General features: G+C 43.6%; 1 non-coding gene and 2 pseudogenes across 1 annotated transcript; all 3 read right to left on the bottom strand.

The window, feature by feature from the left end:
* Positions 1 to 529: 529 nt before the first annotated feature.
* LOC123171653 (uncharacterized) lies at positions 530 to 663 on the bottom strand (annotated as a pseudogene).
* Positions 664 to 729: 66 nt separating this feature from the next.
* Positions 730 to 867, bottom strand: LOC123171783 (uncharacterized; annotated as a pseudogene).
* Positions 868 to 1,221: 354 nt separating this feature from the next.
* On the bottom strand, positions 1,222 to 1,402 carry LOC123171756 (small nucleolar RNA Z112). The gene has a single exon (XR_006485381.1). It is a non-coding gene; the product is annotated as a small nucleolar RNA Z112 (small nucleolar RNA).
* Positions 1,403 to 16,592: the final 15,190 nt, after the last annotated feature.

Here is a 16,592-nt window from a genome sequence, read left to right as displayed (position 1 = left end):
CTTTAATTATTTCTGACATGATGCATCAGTGCCGCCAACTAGACAGCAGGTATACTAACAGGCTAGCATGAAATTATGATGGCAGAAGTACCATGTTCAGTTTGTCAGCACAAGTAATTAAAATGATGTCAGGTTAAGACTGTAAGGTATAGCTGGTGATTCCATCTGGAAGCAAAGCAGAGCAATGCAAACAGAGAGAGGCATGAGGTTCTGACCTCTCTGGGACCCTCCTCTGTTCTGGAGAAGAGAACGCCTTAGGCATTATAGATACAGTTGTGACCCTCAGGGAACAGCATGGTGATCTCCTTCCTGGCATGGCATTCTCAATCGAGCCGCTTCCATCTGGATGATGCAGATAACAAGTTTCAGAATGCACAATATATGTATACAAAGAAGGGATGTGTTAAATGGGCCGCCAATACATGGTAGGTTCCTAGTGCACTGAGTGAATTATTTACCAAAAGAGACACCTTGTTATGGTATTATTTTTCCGAGATTAAAAAGCATGGTTAAACTGGGGAAATTAACATCGCTCAGACATTCAAGGAAGGAATTAGCAACATTAGCTCTCAAGCCTGGCAGGGCAAAAACTCTTAGGCAAAACTCTTAGGCGACAACTGCGAATGTTTTGAGAAACAAGCCTTAGTTTTATCATCATCGTCATTGAGTTCCCAAATTTCAAATCAACTACAACAAATACTATACTACAACTAAGTATGCCAAGCAGGAAGTTCCAATCACAAAAACGGCTCAGTGTACCGACTGAATAATAGCCACATGTTCCTATCAAATGTGAAACGTCCAAGATTCTCTCTCGACACAATGTAGCATCTCCAGTCAAGGCTACCGGAGACTTGGCATCAGACTACCCACAATGGGAGTAACATAGGTAGTAACATCACATATATCTAGATAAAATAGATGATGTGGCAAGCAATAAATGAAGAAAGAGAGAGATGTGGTAACATAGCTAGTTACTACTAGTATGAGTAACATCACACATATCAAGGCAAGATGAGTCTATAGCCTAATAAATGAAGTGTTGCATGTTACCACACATATGTTACTCCCACTATAGAGGTAGTAACATAGAGTAGTAACATGGGCATGTTACTACTCTATGTTACTACCCATTGTGGCTAGTCTCAGGCCCAAGCAAATAAAGAAATTGTTGACAAAAATCTAGTTAAGAGAAATAGAATAGAAAGCACCTGCAATAAAACCACTCAGAGACCCGTTTAAAATCAACCACACGGCTGAACAAGCATGTGCAAATGGGTATTTCCATCCAAGACCAAACCACAGAGGCTATCATGTAAGGATGGACACTTGCAGCTGCAGAGAAGAGCTGTTGTACAGTGTCATACGACACTTCCTATGGTCTAGAGCTCTTCACTGAGACAAGATGTATTAAAAACACAAAAGCGAAACAAATGAAGCAAAATCATCTCAGAAACTTAAATTAGGAGGGCCAATATAATTGCTACATACTTAAAACGATCCCTTTGTGCTAAAAAAATGTCCTCTACTAGGTAAAAGAATTATGCCTCAGATACCATGTAGTAGGCAGGAGCACATTTTGACCAAACAAGAACAACAAACAAACGCTATGTTCTGGAACCCACTCAAGAAGAGGACAAGCATCCATCATCATCTAAGAATGAAAATACACATTGCATAGCACCTACATTGCACATTCCTTGGTTAGAATATCATCTAGTCTAGTACACAATATCAACTAGAAACAACCATGTCAGAATACCACAGTTCTTGATCAAAATCTAGAAACCAACCAGCACAGCCCAGCGCAATAGCATGATTTATAGAGGACCAAAAATAGCTACTACACTAATGTAACAAGTTCATGTCCAACAACACACAGTACAGATGCCAATTACAGTCTGTCTAATTAACAATCTCATTTAGGGATTAGATTAAGCATGAGCTTTAACTAAATTAGGTGACCAAACACAAACGGTTCCACCAACTATACTGCTCGTACTACTGCTCAGATTCCTGTGTTTTTGAAACTGAACCTTAATTTGCAATTTGCTTGGTTCGGGTTCAGGAGTAGGTGGTCTTGCAGCTAGCTAGCTACCTGGACTAGATCTCACACCTGTTCCGTTTTCACACACATACCTACTCATGTACTCCGCCTCTTCTATTTCAAAATGATGATGATCAGGGAAACCAATTGCATAATGCACTTCGTCAAGAGTACCATTTTGCCGACAATGAAGACTCCGCAAAGAGAAGAATGAATGGAAGCAGACTATGACCATCAAGCCAAGCTCAATGGCCAGGTCATCTCAGATCACATGTACTCCCTCCGTTCCTAAATATAAGTCTTTTTAGACATTTCAAATGGACAACAACATACGGATGTATGTAGACATATTTTAGAGTGTAGATTCACTCATTTTGCTCCGTATCTAGTCACTTGTTGGAATCTCTAGAAAGACTTATATTTAGGAACGGAGGGAGTAGTAGATAGAGGGGGGTCAGGGACTAACCAAAACCGAGGAAAGGGTGGACACCAACGCCATGGTTGCAGCCAAACCACTATCATAGCGCTGCAAGTCCACCAAATCGTCAGGGATGCCAGATCATCGCACAGTCTTCTCCTTCCTTCAGCTTGACAACCCAAGGACTACATGTGGCGTATCAACTTCACTCCATCAGCCTGTGACTTGCCCCCTTTAGCCATCATCTCCTATGATATTCAAAGAAACACCAAGTCAGGTCTCTCTCTAATGAACATACCACACAAAAAAACAAAATATAAGTGTAAAAATGTGCATGGTCGATAAACAATACTCACCACTCAGGAACCCATTCAAGAAGACAACATGCAATTTTACAAGAAAATGGACTATTAATAATATGAAATCCAATGCACAAGGAAAAGCTTGAACGACACAAACAATACAAATCACAGGGTATCCAGATAGTCTTCCATTAGCAGTTACCAGATAGCCGAACAATGCTTACAAAGCTAGTTAGTGAATAAGCCATCAAGACAAAAAGAACGACAGCATGGGATAAATCATGAGATAATCTGACACAAGTTAAATATAACCCTTATTGTCCCCTACAAAGTTCTTTAACTATGGATGATGTTCACTCATGTTGGTGTACTTCTCATAAAGCAGTAATATGAAAGAGCCAGGAGTTGAATCGTCGGCGTGAATTTCTCAAGGGCTACATCTTTGCTATTGAAGCATCAAGCTTCCAAAGCTCTTGTGTACAACTGATGGGCATGTCCTCATATAGAGGTCCAAACTAAGATCGGTGGAAGTTTATCATGGAAACTGTATGAACACCATAGATATAATGCTACAAAGGTTCAAAACTACATAGGGATCCTCTCAAATTTAGACATGGGCCATTTCCAAAAACTAGAGAAAGTGTGATAAAAAGATATGTCATTTCATATCAACTTCTACACCATATACAGTAGCATGTCAAGATCCTAAATATTTACCAAACCATAATAGCAAACCCAAGTAGCACAAGGTCCTAACCAGCACAGAAACATCGAAGAATCAGAAAGGTGCGACATAAATTGTAGTTGAGCCGAAGGTGCGACATATTTTGAGGCAGGAAGCAATCATTCATAACCATGCATAGGCAGCAGGAAATTTCTTAATAAAGAAATGGAGTCATATACCTAAACAGGGAGAGAGATAGAGGAGGGAGGGGTCAGGGACTCACCAAAACCAAGGAAATAGCGGACACCACAGCCACAGTTGCAGCCAAACCACTATCATCGCGCTGTGAGTCCACCGAATCATAGTAGCCAAACAGGGATGCCAGATCATCGCAGTCTCCCACTTCTTTCAGCTTGACAACCCAAGGACTACATGTGGTGCATCAACTTCCCTCCCTCGGCCTGTGACTTGCCTATCATCTCCTGTGATATTCAAAGAAACAACAGGTCTCTCTCTAATGAACATACCACAACACAAAGCAAACAAAATATATAAGTGTGAAAACGTTTAGGGTAGATAAACACTATGAACCACTCAGTAACCCATTCAAGAAGACAACATGCAATTTTTCAAGAATGGCAATAATAATATGAATCCAAAGCACAAGCATAAGCTTGAGCGACATGGACAATACAAATAACAGGATATCCATATATTCAGTTAGCAGTTACCAGATAGTCCAACAATGCTTGGAAAGCTAGTTAGTGAATAAGCCACCAACTCAAAAAAGAACGATATCATGAAAAATCTGACACCAGTTAAATTTAACTCTTTTGTCCCCTACATAGTTCTGTAACTATGGATGATGTTCGCTCTTGTTGGCGTATTTCTCATACACGTACACATTGGGCACACAAAGCAGTAATATGAAGTAGCTAGGAGTTGAATGTTCGATGTGAGTTTCTCAAGGGCAACATCTTTAATACTGAAGCATTATCAAGCCAAAGCTCTTGCTTACAACTGATGGGCATGCACAAACTAAGATCGGTGCAATTTTATTGTGGAAACTGCATGAATAACATAGATATAATACTACAAAGGTTGAAAATTGCACATCAATTGATTTAAGAAACCATGGAGCCTACAGGTGTCAACATGGAATCAAAGCATGCCACCCTAATTAAATTAACTACGTAAAGAGTAGGGGAAGTTCATATCATGACAACCCACAAAGGGAAGTCACATAATGAGCTGGGTAATAGTATCATCATTGCAAAACCAACAAGACAACATGCTTCAAGCCTACCACTAAACAATTACATAAAAAGAAACGAATCCAATCTTCTTTCAAGTATGACAGAAGAAACATATAGTCTGCATAGAGCTGGGATTATAGTGTATCATCATTGCTAGTCACAGTAAAAACAAAGTTATATTTACCAAGGGAAACCACTCTACCGTGCTCCATACAGCCTGTGCATAAGTTACTAAAGCATATGAAGGAACATGTGGGAGGAACTACATGTTCATTTCAATAGAGAAGAAATAGGAATCCAAAATAATGTTCTGTCGAAGAAATTTCAGGATACAATTTATACAAGTTAAATCATCATGCTACGTCAACATGCAGCAGGTCTAGGCTTGTAGCAACTATGACATGCCACATGCACAGACACCGTAACTCCATATCCTGATAATGAAGAGTGATACTTCCAACATATATACTTGTATTCCCGGCATTTAACGTAAAATTTCAACTTATAACCTCTACAATGACTAACTAATCCAACGAAACAAGTCTGTGTTGCGTCACTATCCTAGTGAACAAAAAAACTAGGAACAGTTTCAGGCAAAAAGTTCAGTACCATAACTCACCCACTCAACAAGGCTCTCATCACCCAATATTCTTGATGCATCAACACGCTTTCAACCAGTCAACAAGCTCTAAGTGGACAACACTACAAGAGAATACATCAGGTTTCTCAGTCATTTCGCCACTCGATGCATACTCTGGAGCCATGTATCTGCAGGACAGAAAGAAAAAAATAACATTTTTAGTCATCATCGGTTCTATAAGACCACAATAGATTCTTCTAACGCTGCCAGTACATTGCTCACCCAAATGTCCCCATAACCCGCGTAGTTAGATGTGTTTACAGCGTCCAAAGCCAATCTTGCAAGACCAAAACTGGCTACCTAGAGTTCACGAATAACATCTAATCAGCAACTGAACTATACATGTGTTACAGTGTCCAAAGCCAATCTTGCAAGACCAAAGCCTAGCACATCATTAAGGTGTAACTAGCACGGTTAAACGACAGAAAAACAGAGAGACATTATACACTATTGCCACTATGCACGACTGAGACACACATGACCGTGTCATTAGCTACACTAGGCGCACAAGCACAAAGCGTGCATGCCACTCGATGATAATGAAATAAAGAGAGATATCGGCACATGAGATACTTCATGCTCTAAATTCTCTAAGATGTATGCGGTCAGGAAGCAGTAGCATAAACCAACCCAAGTATAGTATTTTTGTTCTTATCCCAGCTTAACTATTAAGGGGGGAGTGACTTTTATTAATAACTAGTGCCTGTGAGTCAGTATAATTAATCCAGAAACAACCAAGTAGGATCCAGTACAAGCATTTCTTCAACAAACCATAACACAGAATATATTCATAGACCAAGCCCTTGTAAGATGACCAAATTAAACATGCTATAGTGAAGAGGATTGATGGCCAGATGACCACCACCATAAACACTAGGTCATCGGCGCGATGGCCGGAATAACGTGTCCATGTCCATCAGCAACTAATTAGACTTAACAGAATTTTTTGTATATGATGAACAATTGTACACATTCATAGTCTATACAATTGCACGTGCTGTCCAGATCTGTACATACAGAAATTGGACTTTGTGAACCTATACTAATCAGATCAGGCACAAAAAGGGATGTGTGCTCATATATCTGTACAATTCCAAGTGCTATCCATTCAGATATGGCCGTAGAGGGGGGAGAGGGGTAGGTAGCTCGCCACATACGGCCACTAGGAGAGGAGGGGAGGGGAGGAGGAAGCAGCCATCAGTGAGCTCGTCATCCCCATCGCGTGAGACGAGGCAAGGGCTGACGAAGAGGGGTGTTGGCCTTGCTCCTCTGGCCGCTAGGAGTGATGTTTCTTGTCACTTAGCAAGCAAATGACAGGCCTAGTCGCTCGACAAGCACGCCCAAGGCCTTGCTTTCAAGGGACAAAGACATGGCATATTCTGCATCATACAAGAAATGAGCTCAATAAGTTTACTTTTATCCATTGTCACGAACAAAAATAAACATTGTTGATGCATGGGCAACGACAAAAGAAAGATGCAAAAGATTAAGTGGAAGACAATTAAATCAAGTGAAGAAGCATGTACAGTACAACCGATAAATTTCACTACAATTCTGAACAAGAACGAATCGCTACACTGCCATGTGATTTGCAAGGCTTAGTTATCCAACACAAGTGCACTGAACAATGAATCAAAAAAATTCAATGAACTCTATCTCGATGTCTAAAGTAAAATAAAAAATTTACATGAGAAATTTCATGCTCTAAATTCTCTATGATGTATTCAGTCAGTAAGCAGTAGAATAAACCAGCACAAGTATAGTATTTCTGTTCTTATCCCAGCTTAATTACATAGGCTAATAAGTGACTTATGTTGTGCCTATGAGTTAGTATAATTATAACAGAAACGTCCAAGTAGGATCCAATACAGCATTTCTTTATCAAAAGATAACACAGAATAAATTCAGAGACCAAGCCCTTGTAAAATGATCAAATTAAACATGCAAATTATTCTGTTAATGACATGCTACAGTCAAGAGGATTGGTGGCCACATGACCACCACCACAAGCACTAGGTCATCGATGCAATGGCCGGCACAGCATGGCCACGATGGCGCGTTGTTGGTGGTCGCGTGTCATGTTATGACATCTTGGTGACATGTTGCTATCAAGAAGGCATAAAATGAATAGAGTCGCCAGCATGAAAGTTTCTCAACTTGCCAAGAGCTGTAAAGGCTCCTTTTGTATCATCTCAATTCAAGGTACTATGCAAAATTGACATCGGATTACTAAATCTCCATTCGGGTCTCAACAATGATTCTGCTACGATTATGAGTTGTAGGCTAAATTTAAGGTGTGCTTGGGAAATGTGTTATACTATTTTGCTTACGCACTTTAAAATCAATACAAAATGCTTAACGTAATGCAAATAACATTTAAAATTCTCGAACTAGCAACATTAGACCGAATTTGATGTAATTCAATTTGAGTCGTGATGAGAGCGGGGAGGATGGATGGTATGACGGTTGAGACGACATGATTTCAACCTACGGCGATGGATGTTGCGGGCAGTGGAATGACATCTTGCGAGGGCCGTTCATAGCCTCGCATGAACCTCCACGTGAAGATTCAACGGTTACCCAATCGATGGAGACTTGGCTGAGATTTAGCAATACCGTTTGATTAATTTGGGTGGCATTGACCGTGTACGTACGTGCCTTAGTTGTTTCTTTAGGGAGAAAATATATCAAGAAAGATATACTACGTAATAAGAAGAAAAAAGAAAACGGTGCATGGATGCATGCTAGTCCAGCCGGTGACGGAATTAATTAACATGCACGTACGTGCAGCGTTTCTTGTCTTCGATCGCAAGCGAGAGATCGAGAGTGAATAGACGGCCAGAGCTAGCTAGGATAGGCATAATTTGTTTTCAGATGTGCTGCATCAGTGATGAAGACGGTGCCGGTCAAAATAATCTGCTTTTGCTTTTCCTCCATCTTGGTGGCGTTCTAATGGACGGCGTCGGGGAGCAGGTAGCTTGATCTTCTTGCGGTCTTTAGATCCGGTAAGATTTGTGTTTGATGGTCGGCGCTCAACACTTTCTCGGATGGCGTTGGTGTCGGTTGTTGTTGCCGTGTTTGATGTCTTGCAATGGGGTGCGTGGATGGCGGAATGCAGCGGCGTTCCTTTTCTTCGATCTCGTCGAATGAAGTTGACGATGCTGAGATCTATCGGACACGGGGAAGAACCCCGGCCGGCGTGCCACAAAAAGTCTCGGTCTCATCGCTTCCGGCGGTCCGTTCCATTGGCTAGAAAAGCATCCTGGTATGTGCTCCTCTAGATCTTGGTATGATGGAAGTTCCCTTCTTTCTTCGACGTTGCCTCAGCGGCGGAGGAGGGCGATGGTGGGTGACGTTTTGGAGTGGCATAAGATTCAACCGAATTGAAATTCTAGCTTTACTTCTTGTGAAGTCTTTGATGCACCGTAAATTGTGATGACCACATGGGTACTTTTTGTAATATATCTAGTGAAATATATGTGTTTATTTCAAAATATATATATCGCAGGCATGCATGTCGCCTACGCCGTTGTCCCCGGCTGCGGACGTCCTTGTCCCCGCCGATTCTGCCCTCGCCGGCGACCGGCGTGGCGTGGTACGGGAGGGACGAGGAAAGAGAGGAGGAATAGGGCTCCGGATTGCAGTTGACGAGAAAGAAAGAGATTCATGATCGAGTCTCTAGAAATCGATCGAGTCGCCGATGCTTCAATCAAATCAAAAAAGAAAAAGAATCGAGCGGCCGGAGTGGACGATCACGTCGCCAAGGAGAGGAGCTCGTAGTGGTCTCGACTAGGTATGTACTGTAGGTGGCACCGGAAGAGGTGAGGTGCTCCCCACGGACACCGGCGGCAAGGCGCCAGCCACATGCACTGATGCACGCACCTCGGAACGCCGCGACGATGGAGCCTTGGACGTGCACGTACGCATGCATGCCACCAAATTAAAAGATGTGCCCTTCCTGTCCACCTCGCCGCCGACGCCCATGGCGCGCGGTGGCACGTTGACGTGGATGCCAACGGCCTCTCTCACTCGGACGCCGTCACGGTTTTCGTCCTTGCCGATAGCTTGCCGCCGGCCGTCGCTCAACATAACGACCGAGAAGTATTGAGCCAGTGCAATTAATTAAGGAGGTCTCAGGTGAGGTTGGAGTTGAACGGGGAGTCGATCAATTTGCTTGCTGTAATCGACGAACGATCCCGGCCGTGGCACTCAGTGGCGGTTCTAGGCCCCAGGCAGCCAGGGCCTTGGCCTGGGGCGTGGTGGATCATTTCTTTGTTAACTGTAACACACTGTAGCAAGAATTACACTCTAGCTTACTGTAGTTACACTGCTTGCCTGGGGCGTATGCTGAACCTAGCTCCGCTACTGGTGGCACTGATTGGAGACAAGCTCGATTGAGGGATGTGGGTGGCGTCACTGGCGCGGCCGCGCGTCGGCGGCGCGCGTGGTAAGGAAGGAAGGAGCTAGAGAAGAGAGAAAATTAAAGATGTGCACTTTGATTTGTTATTCTCTGTATTCGATCGGGAAAGAAAAGGGTTCTCGTGGAATCTAGTCGCCGGCAGCGCACAAACCACAGAATGCAGCAGGAGGCTTGCTCTGGTGCACCCCCCTAACTCAATTTCCTATGGGTATTCTTGACCCCCGCCATTTATTTTTTCTTCGGCCCGCCGCTGCCCATATCCAAGCCCCGTAGCCCATATCCAAGCCCCGTATAACACGTATGACCCATACGTATGTATACGGTGACATCCCGAAAAAAAAGGATGACACGACCCCACGACGGCCGATCCATCAATCACGCAGCTCAATCAATCATGCAGCTCCTCCATCATTCTGGTGAGTTTCTGTAGGAATATCGGCGGCAGCGATCTTATCGCCGGCGATTTCGTCCGAGAGCGCGCGCGGCACCGTCGTCAACCTCCAGCGCTCGCAGGTACCGCATCCCGTTTCCCCACGTTTGTCTCGCTCGCGGCAGCATCAAACGAACTGCCGCTGTTTTCGTCATAGTGGTTAACCTAGCGGGGCGGGCAACCTAGCTTTCTGGCGGTCCAGGCCATCGCAGATCTTGTTCTGGTAGTGCTGCTCGTCGTGATATACACAGTGATCACGCGGGCTAAAGTGGGTTTCTTCTTTCTAGGGTTAACCTAGCGTCGGTTGCCGTCGGTTGTGTGCACGACGGCTCCGTTATTTGATGCGGCGGCTTACCTAGGTATCCGGCGATCCAAAATAATCACGACTGATGCCGTGGGCTAGGAATCCGGCGGTGCATGTTATCACGGGTAGCGCTGCTTCTCGTGATCCAAAGTGATCACGTACTGGATTCGTGGGACGTACCTTAACGCCGCTTCGTGTGGAGAGGGGGGAGGATCCATGGCCGATCAGAGGTCGTTGGCGTCGGTTGTGTGCACGATCTGAACGCCCTCGGTTGGGGCGCTCTCCGGTTGGTGTAGTTTATTTAACATCCGTGATCGTGCGCTAGGTGTTGTATATGTCAGCATTGATAATGTTTGCACATGTGATGATACATATTAATTGTTGTAGGAAATGGCGGACGATGAGTTAACTGATATGATGTATGACATGGAGTTTGGAGAACTGATGAAAGACTGGATAGAAGATTGGTCAGATGATGAAAATTCAGGTCGTGGAGATAGGTCAGAGAATGGGAACGTATTGGAAGATCTTAATGTGAGTGGCATTATCATGTTGTAATTTTTTGGTGGCATCCGACAATATTATATTTTGAAAATTTATAGATGGATCAACATGATGATGGTCAGGAAAACAATGAGCATGATGATGGTGAGGAAAACAACTCGGAGATCTCGAATGAAGATTACATTAGTCAGGTATGGAAGTGGAATTTTTTGTTGGCATGCATGCAAATTGAATTAATCCTGAAATATTATATGATAAGAACTTATGTATTTGTGTTATATTTTTCAGCTCATTTCCGAATGTCATAATGCGTACGACTATTACGGTGAATCCGACGCGGAGACAGGCCTTGATGTCGAATCATTAGCTGCATCTGATTCTGGGGAGTCGCAATCGTCGGTCATCATGAGTGAGGTATGTATGTAATCAGTGTTGTATGGAAGTAATGTTATACCATAGAAAACTGTTTTCATGGCTATGTTATGATTGTGTAGGTGACAGAAGTTGAGGGGAAAAAGAATGTCCAAGATACTGCTAGTGCAGATGATAAGAGGGATATGTTCATGGAGATAATACAAATGACTTTTACGTCTCACGAGGCTGCGTATGATTTCTACAACAGCTATGTTAGAGATAATGGTTTCAGCATTAGAAAGAATAGGGTCAGGTATAGCAAAACCGAGTCACGTCATATGCGTTATAGGCGGTTTGTTTGTTTCAGACAAGGAAAACGTGACAGCAGGTTGCTAACCGAGGAAGGACACAGCCGTAGGCTCAGACCCGAGACACGCTGCCACTGTGAAGCGCACCTGACCGTGAAGCTTGACCAAAAGCGTGGGGTTTGGTATGTTGATAGTTTTGAGGACAAGCATAGCCATATCTTGGCAGGATCGGACGAGGTACCTTTTCTTTGGTCCCACAGAAAAATCAAAGAGTACCAGAGAGCTGAGATACTGTCCATGGGAGCTGCAGGGATTAGAATTCACGACATGATGGATACCTTCATCAGCAAACATGTATGGTATGGCGGTGTTGGTTTTACCAGGCGTGAAATATACAACCTTTGCGCCAGGGAGAAGAGGAAGCTGCTTTCAAAAGGTGATGCTGCCACAGTCATAGGCATCATGGTCAGTAGGAAACAGAGGGATCCTAGCTTCTTTTTCGAGTATAAGCTAGACAAGGAAGGACATATGAATAGGATGTTCTGGTGTGACTCCCAGTCTCATCATGACTACGAGGACTTCGGCGACATGCTTGTATTTGACAACACGTACAAGATGAACCAGTATGGTATGCCATTCATACCCTTTGTTGGTCTTAACAATCACCGGAAGACCACTGTTTTTGCTTGTGCCATAGTTTCGGACGAGACCGAAGAGACATATGTGTGGCTGCTGGAGACTTTTTTGAGGTCCATGTGTCAAAAGATGCCTATGAGTGTTATCACGGATGCCGACGCTGCGATGATCAAGGCAATTCGCCAAGTCTTGCCAGACGTGTGGCACCGTATATGTACGTGGCATATAGAAAAAAAATATGAAGATTCACCTCAGTCACAAGTCCTTGAAGGAGTTCCGAACTCTTTTGTACTACAGCACGTCCACGGCCACGTTTGAGGAGAGATGGCACGCGTTTTCCAAAAGATGGCAGTCGGAAAAAACAGTAACATGGTTGAGACGGATGTATAAGAAGAGGAGACTGTGGGCCGCGGCTTATCTGACAGAGGGTTTTTGGCTTGGCATGAAAAGCAACCAGAGGAGTGAAAGTCTAAACTCATGCCTTCACCTCCACCTAGACGGTGAAATGACCCTGGTGGATATGATTTTGCACTATGAGAACGCCGTTGTACGTATCCGTGAGAATGAGGCACGAGATGATTGCACGGCCTCACAGAGTTTACCGGTGCCAGTTACTAGCTCGAGGGAACTTGAGATAGCTGCTTCTCACGTCTTCACTCCAGCAAACTTCTATATGTTGCAAGCTGATCTTAGGAAAATTGGTGGCATGGAGATTGTAGAAATAAAGCTCGGAGACGGATCACAGCAGTACATCGTGGCCTGGAAGAATAACCGGAAGAGCCGTTTTTGGGTGGAGTACACTCCAGTAAATTCCGCAGAAACTATAAGGTGCAGCTGCAGAAGAATGATTCGAAAGGGTCTACCTTGCAAGCACATATTCCATGTACTGAAGTACTTGAATATATCTGAAATACCAAAGTGTTTAGTTCTTGTGCGGTTCACGAAAGATGCAAGGTTGGGACTGCCCGCCAGGCGCACAAGCGATCTGTTGGGATTTGGATGGACTGGAGCAGCTGAAAGAATGAAATATAGCCAGGTCAGTGTGTTGGCTTCAGAAGCTATGCATGCAGCATGCAAACACCCAACTTTGTGGGATCAGTTACAGGAGAGTTTGAAGGTCGTGATAGCTAAGAGCCATGAGTATGATCAGCTAAAGGAAAATTTGAGTAAGAAAACGGCTGATCTTAGTACTTGTGCAATTGAATATGTAGATGATGGTGAAGGCAACATAGTTGAAGTTCATGATCCTATTAAAGTATCAACGAAAGGTGCAACTAAGGTAGATGAGAACCGCCCTATGTCGAAAAATGGTAGGCCACTTTTGTACGACGAGATCAGAATCACGTGCGGCGCATGCAAATTGCTAGGGCACACTAAACGCAGCAAGAAATGCAAACTAAATAAGAAGTAAGTTTTTGTATGCATTGTAGGTTATAATTGTTTTTAACTTGTCATTCATTAACTTTTCCTGTTATCGTGTGCAGAAGCGTGGTGGGCGAAGAAGAGTAGAACAGTTGCTAAAGTTATGTTAGGATGAATCCAGTGATCTAATAGTGAGGTGTTTACAATGTGTTACTGCATACATGATACATGATATATACTATTGCAAGAGGCCAGTACCTTGAGATAGTGCTTGTAGCATATGTGGACTAAACAGGAGGCGGTCACTAGGGACTTTAATCATGGAAAATGGATAGCATTTTAGCCATTGTAATGATGGCATCTTTTGTGTTGTCCACTGTAGTTATATTATATTAGAAAACTAGACGATACCTGGCATGTTGTTGCGGGAATGTTTTGCAATATATTCATAGAGAAATGGTTACGTGTAACATGTATATGTTGTTGCGGGAATATTTTGTTTGCATGTTGTGGTGGACCTTTCTCCATACATGTTGAATGACGAGGTGGCAAACTTGCATGTTAAGAGAAATAGGTTAGTGGTGGCTAGTTGTTTAGATATAGAAGATGTAATTATGTGTGGTAATAATTAAAAAAAATTCACTCCTTTGGTTCACCACCATTTAGATATAGAAGATACCAGCTCACTTTGGTCTATAGTATAGACTTCGTACCAAAAACCCACCATTTTCCCCTTATAAAGAAAAGAAAAACCCACCATTTTATGGCTTGTAGTGTAACTCGGGCCGCTTGTCGCGATGACGTGGAGGGGGGGTGACGGATGCCGTAAGACGGCGCGACACACGGCCGCTCCCATTGCCGAGCCCATTTAACAAATTTTATTTTGATTACAGCCCGTTTAAATGGGCCGCGCTGGCCACCTGGTCGGGGCGGTTCTTCCCTCGCGATCTCCACGCGCGTTCTATCTATCCACTGCAACCGCCGCCGCCGCCGCCGCCACCAATCCACGTCTTGCCGCCGGTCACGTTATGCCATGGTTTCGTGGAGCGACGAGTCGAGCTCTTCTTCGGATGGCGAATCCGTGACTAGCCTGCAGGTACGCTCCTACTATATAATCTCCAAATAGTGCTAGGCTTAGGGTTAGAGTTCTTCATTTCCGGTATTTAACGCAGGGCGTTGATTTGTGCATTATCTCTGTTGTTTCGTTTAGCTTCCTACGACTATCCCTTGCTACGAATGGAGTGGCATTGCTCATGATCTGTCTTCTCGTTGTCTGCATCGAGAACCTTGCGTCAGGCTAGTTGCTTTTGATTCCTTGGACACTGGCAGACGTTTTCTTGCCTGTGGTCAGAAGGTATGTTGTTCCGTACTGTAAATATATGTTTAAATTACCTCGTGCTCGATTTACTTCGCGGTAATCCATTGTTCTGCCCAAAATTGCATACATTTCAATTAATTTGTGCATTTACAAAGTCCGTATTTATGTTTTTTTTACGGTCTAATATTTGTTTTAGCACATAATAGCATATACTTGTAGTTAATTGATCCATATATATATATGTATATCATTGCATGCTACATTTTGTGTTTATATGATTGAGACCATATTTTTAGTGCATTGCATGTAATTGTATTGCATTTGTGAATATATGATTGAGACCATATTTTTTCATACTGTAGGAAGAAGTGAAATGTAACTATGTGGAATGGGTAGACCCGGAGTGGTCAGTGGCTACGAAGTTCTGCCTGAGAGAACTGTGGAGCATGTATGACGAGAAGCTGAGACAGAATATTAAGAATGCTGAAGAAAAATGCATGTTAATTGGAGAAAAGAGGAGGACGGAGGAAGAGCTGAGATTTTTCAAAATGGACTTTGCTAAACTGGTGGCTGATAAGGAGGATGCTCTCACGCAGTTGGGCAATGCAAGATTGTCACTTAGCGATCTCAAAGAGGAGCTGGAGAAGAATAAGATGGCAGATCATGGTTGTGCCAATCTACATCATATCCTGAGGGTAAAGGCTGAGAAAGACCGGGACCGGGTGGTGCTAGAGAGAGACCAAGTGATGAGAGAGAGGGACCAGCTGAAGCAAGAGAAGAAAAAACTTGAGTATATTATTGCAGATTTTCTCAAACAGAAACATGGGTACGTTGATAAGATCAAGAAGCTGAAGGAGATTTGTGATGAATTTTAAGTATGTTTTGTGGTTTATTGTTGAACAGAATGATCAAGTCCTATCTGCATTGTGGCCAGTTCATTTGTGTAAGGTCTAAGTATATTATATTAACCAATAAATTATATCACTTTCGAAATAGTTTGCCCTTGTTTGACCTGCATCCTAATGCGGGTTCTTGGCTAAGCACTGAAATTATTTTGCTTCCACCGGAGCTCTAAATCGTACTGATCAAGGGGGCGAAATAGTAGTTGATCATGTGATTGATGGTGCTACTGATCCTGATCTTCATGATGCAGAAAAGGAAAAGGCTAACAAAAATGCAGCAAAAAACTGTGCAACGAGATTTGAAGCAACACATAACGCCAAGGGAGTCTGGCGCAAGACACGAGGAAGATCCACCTGTGGACGCCGATCCCGAGAGATCCAGCGGCAATCATGCGCACGGGATCCCAGGCGGATCTGCCTACTCCACCAACCGCAGGATCCACGGGTGGCCCGTCTGCGTCCGACACGCGGGCTGTCTCCACCGAGCGGTCGGGCGGGACCGGACCTGGAGCGTCCCCCCGCGCCAACTGGCGCTCGTCGACTGGGTCGCCCGCGCTGGGACCGGATCTGTCGTTGTCTCGGGCGCGGGATCCCACACCGGATGGCACGACAGCCGAGGTTGATTCTCAGGCAAACAAAAAGGAATTTATCAACTTTTTTTCTTATTGTTGAATAATGCCAAATCAAATTAAAAAATATGCAAAAGTAAAAAGGAAATGAATTACTC

This window comes from Triticum aestivum, chromosome 7D (assembly GCF_018294505.1).
Source record: "Triticum aestivum cultivar Chinese Spring chromosome 7D, IWGSC CS RefSeq v2.1, whole genome shotgun sequence".
Classification (NCBI taxonomy): Eukaryota; Viridiplantae; Streptophyta; class Magnoliopsida; order Poales; family Poaceae; genus Triticum; species Triticum aestivum.
Note: the sequence above shows the minus strand (reverse complement) of the source record. Positions and strands in the feature narration are given on the sequence as shown.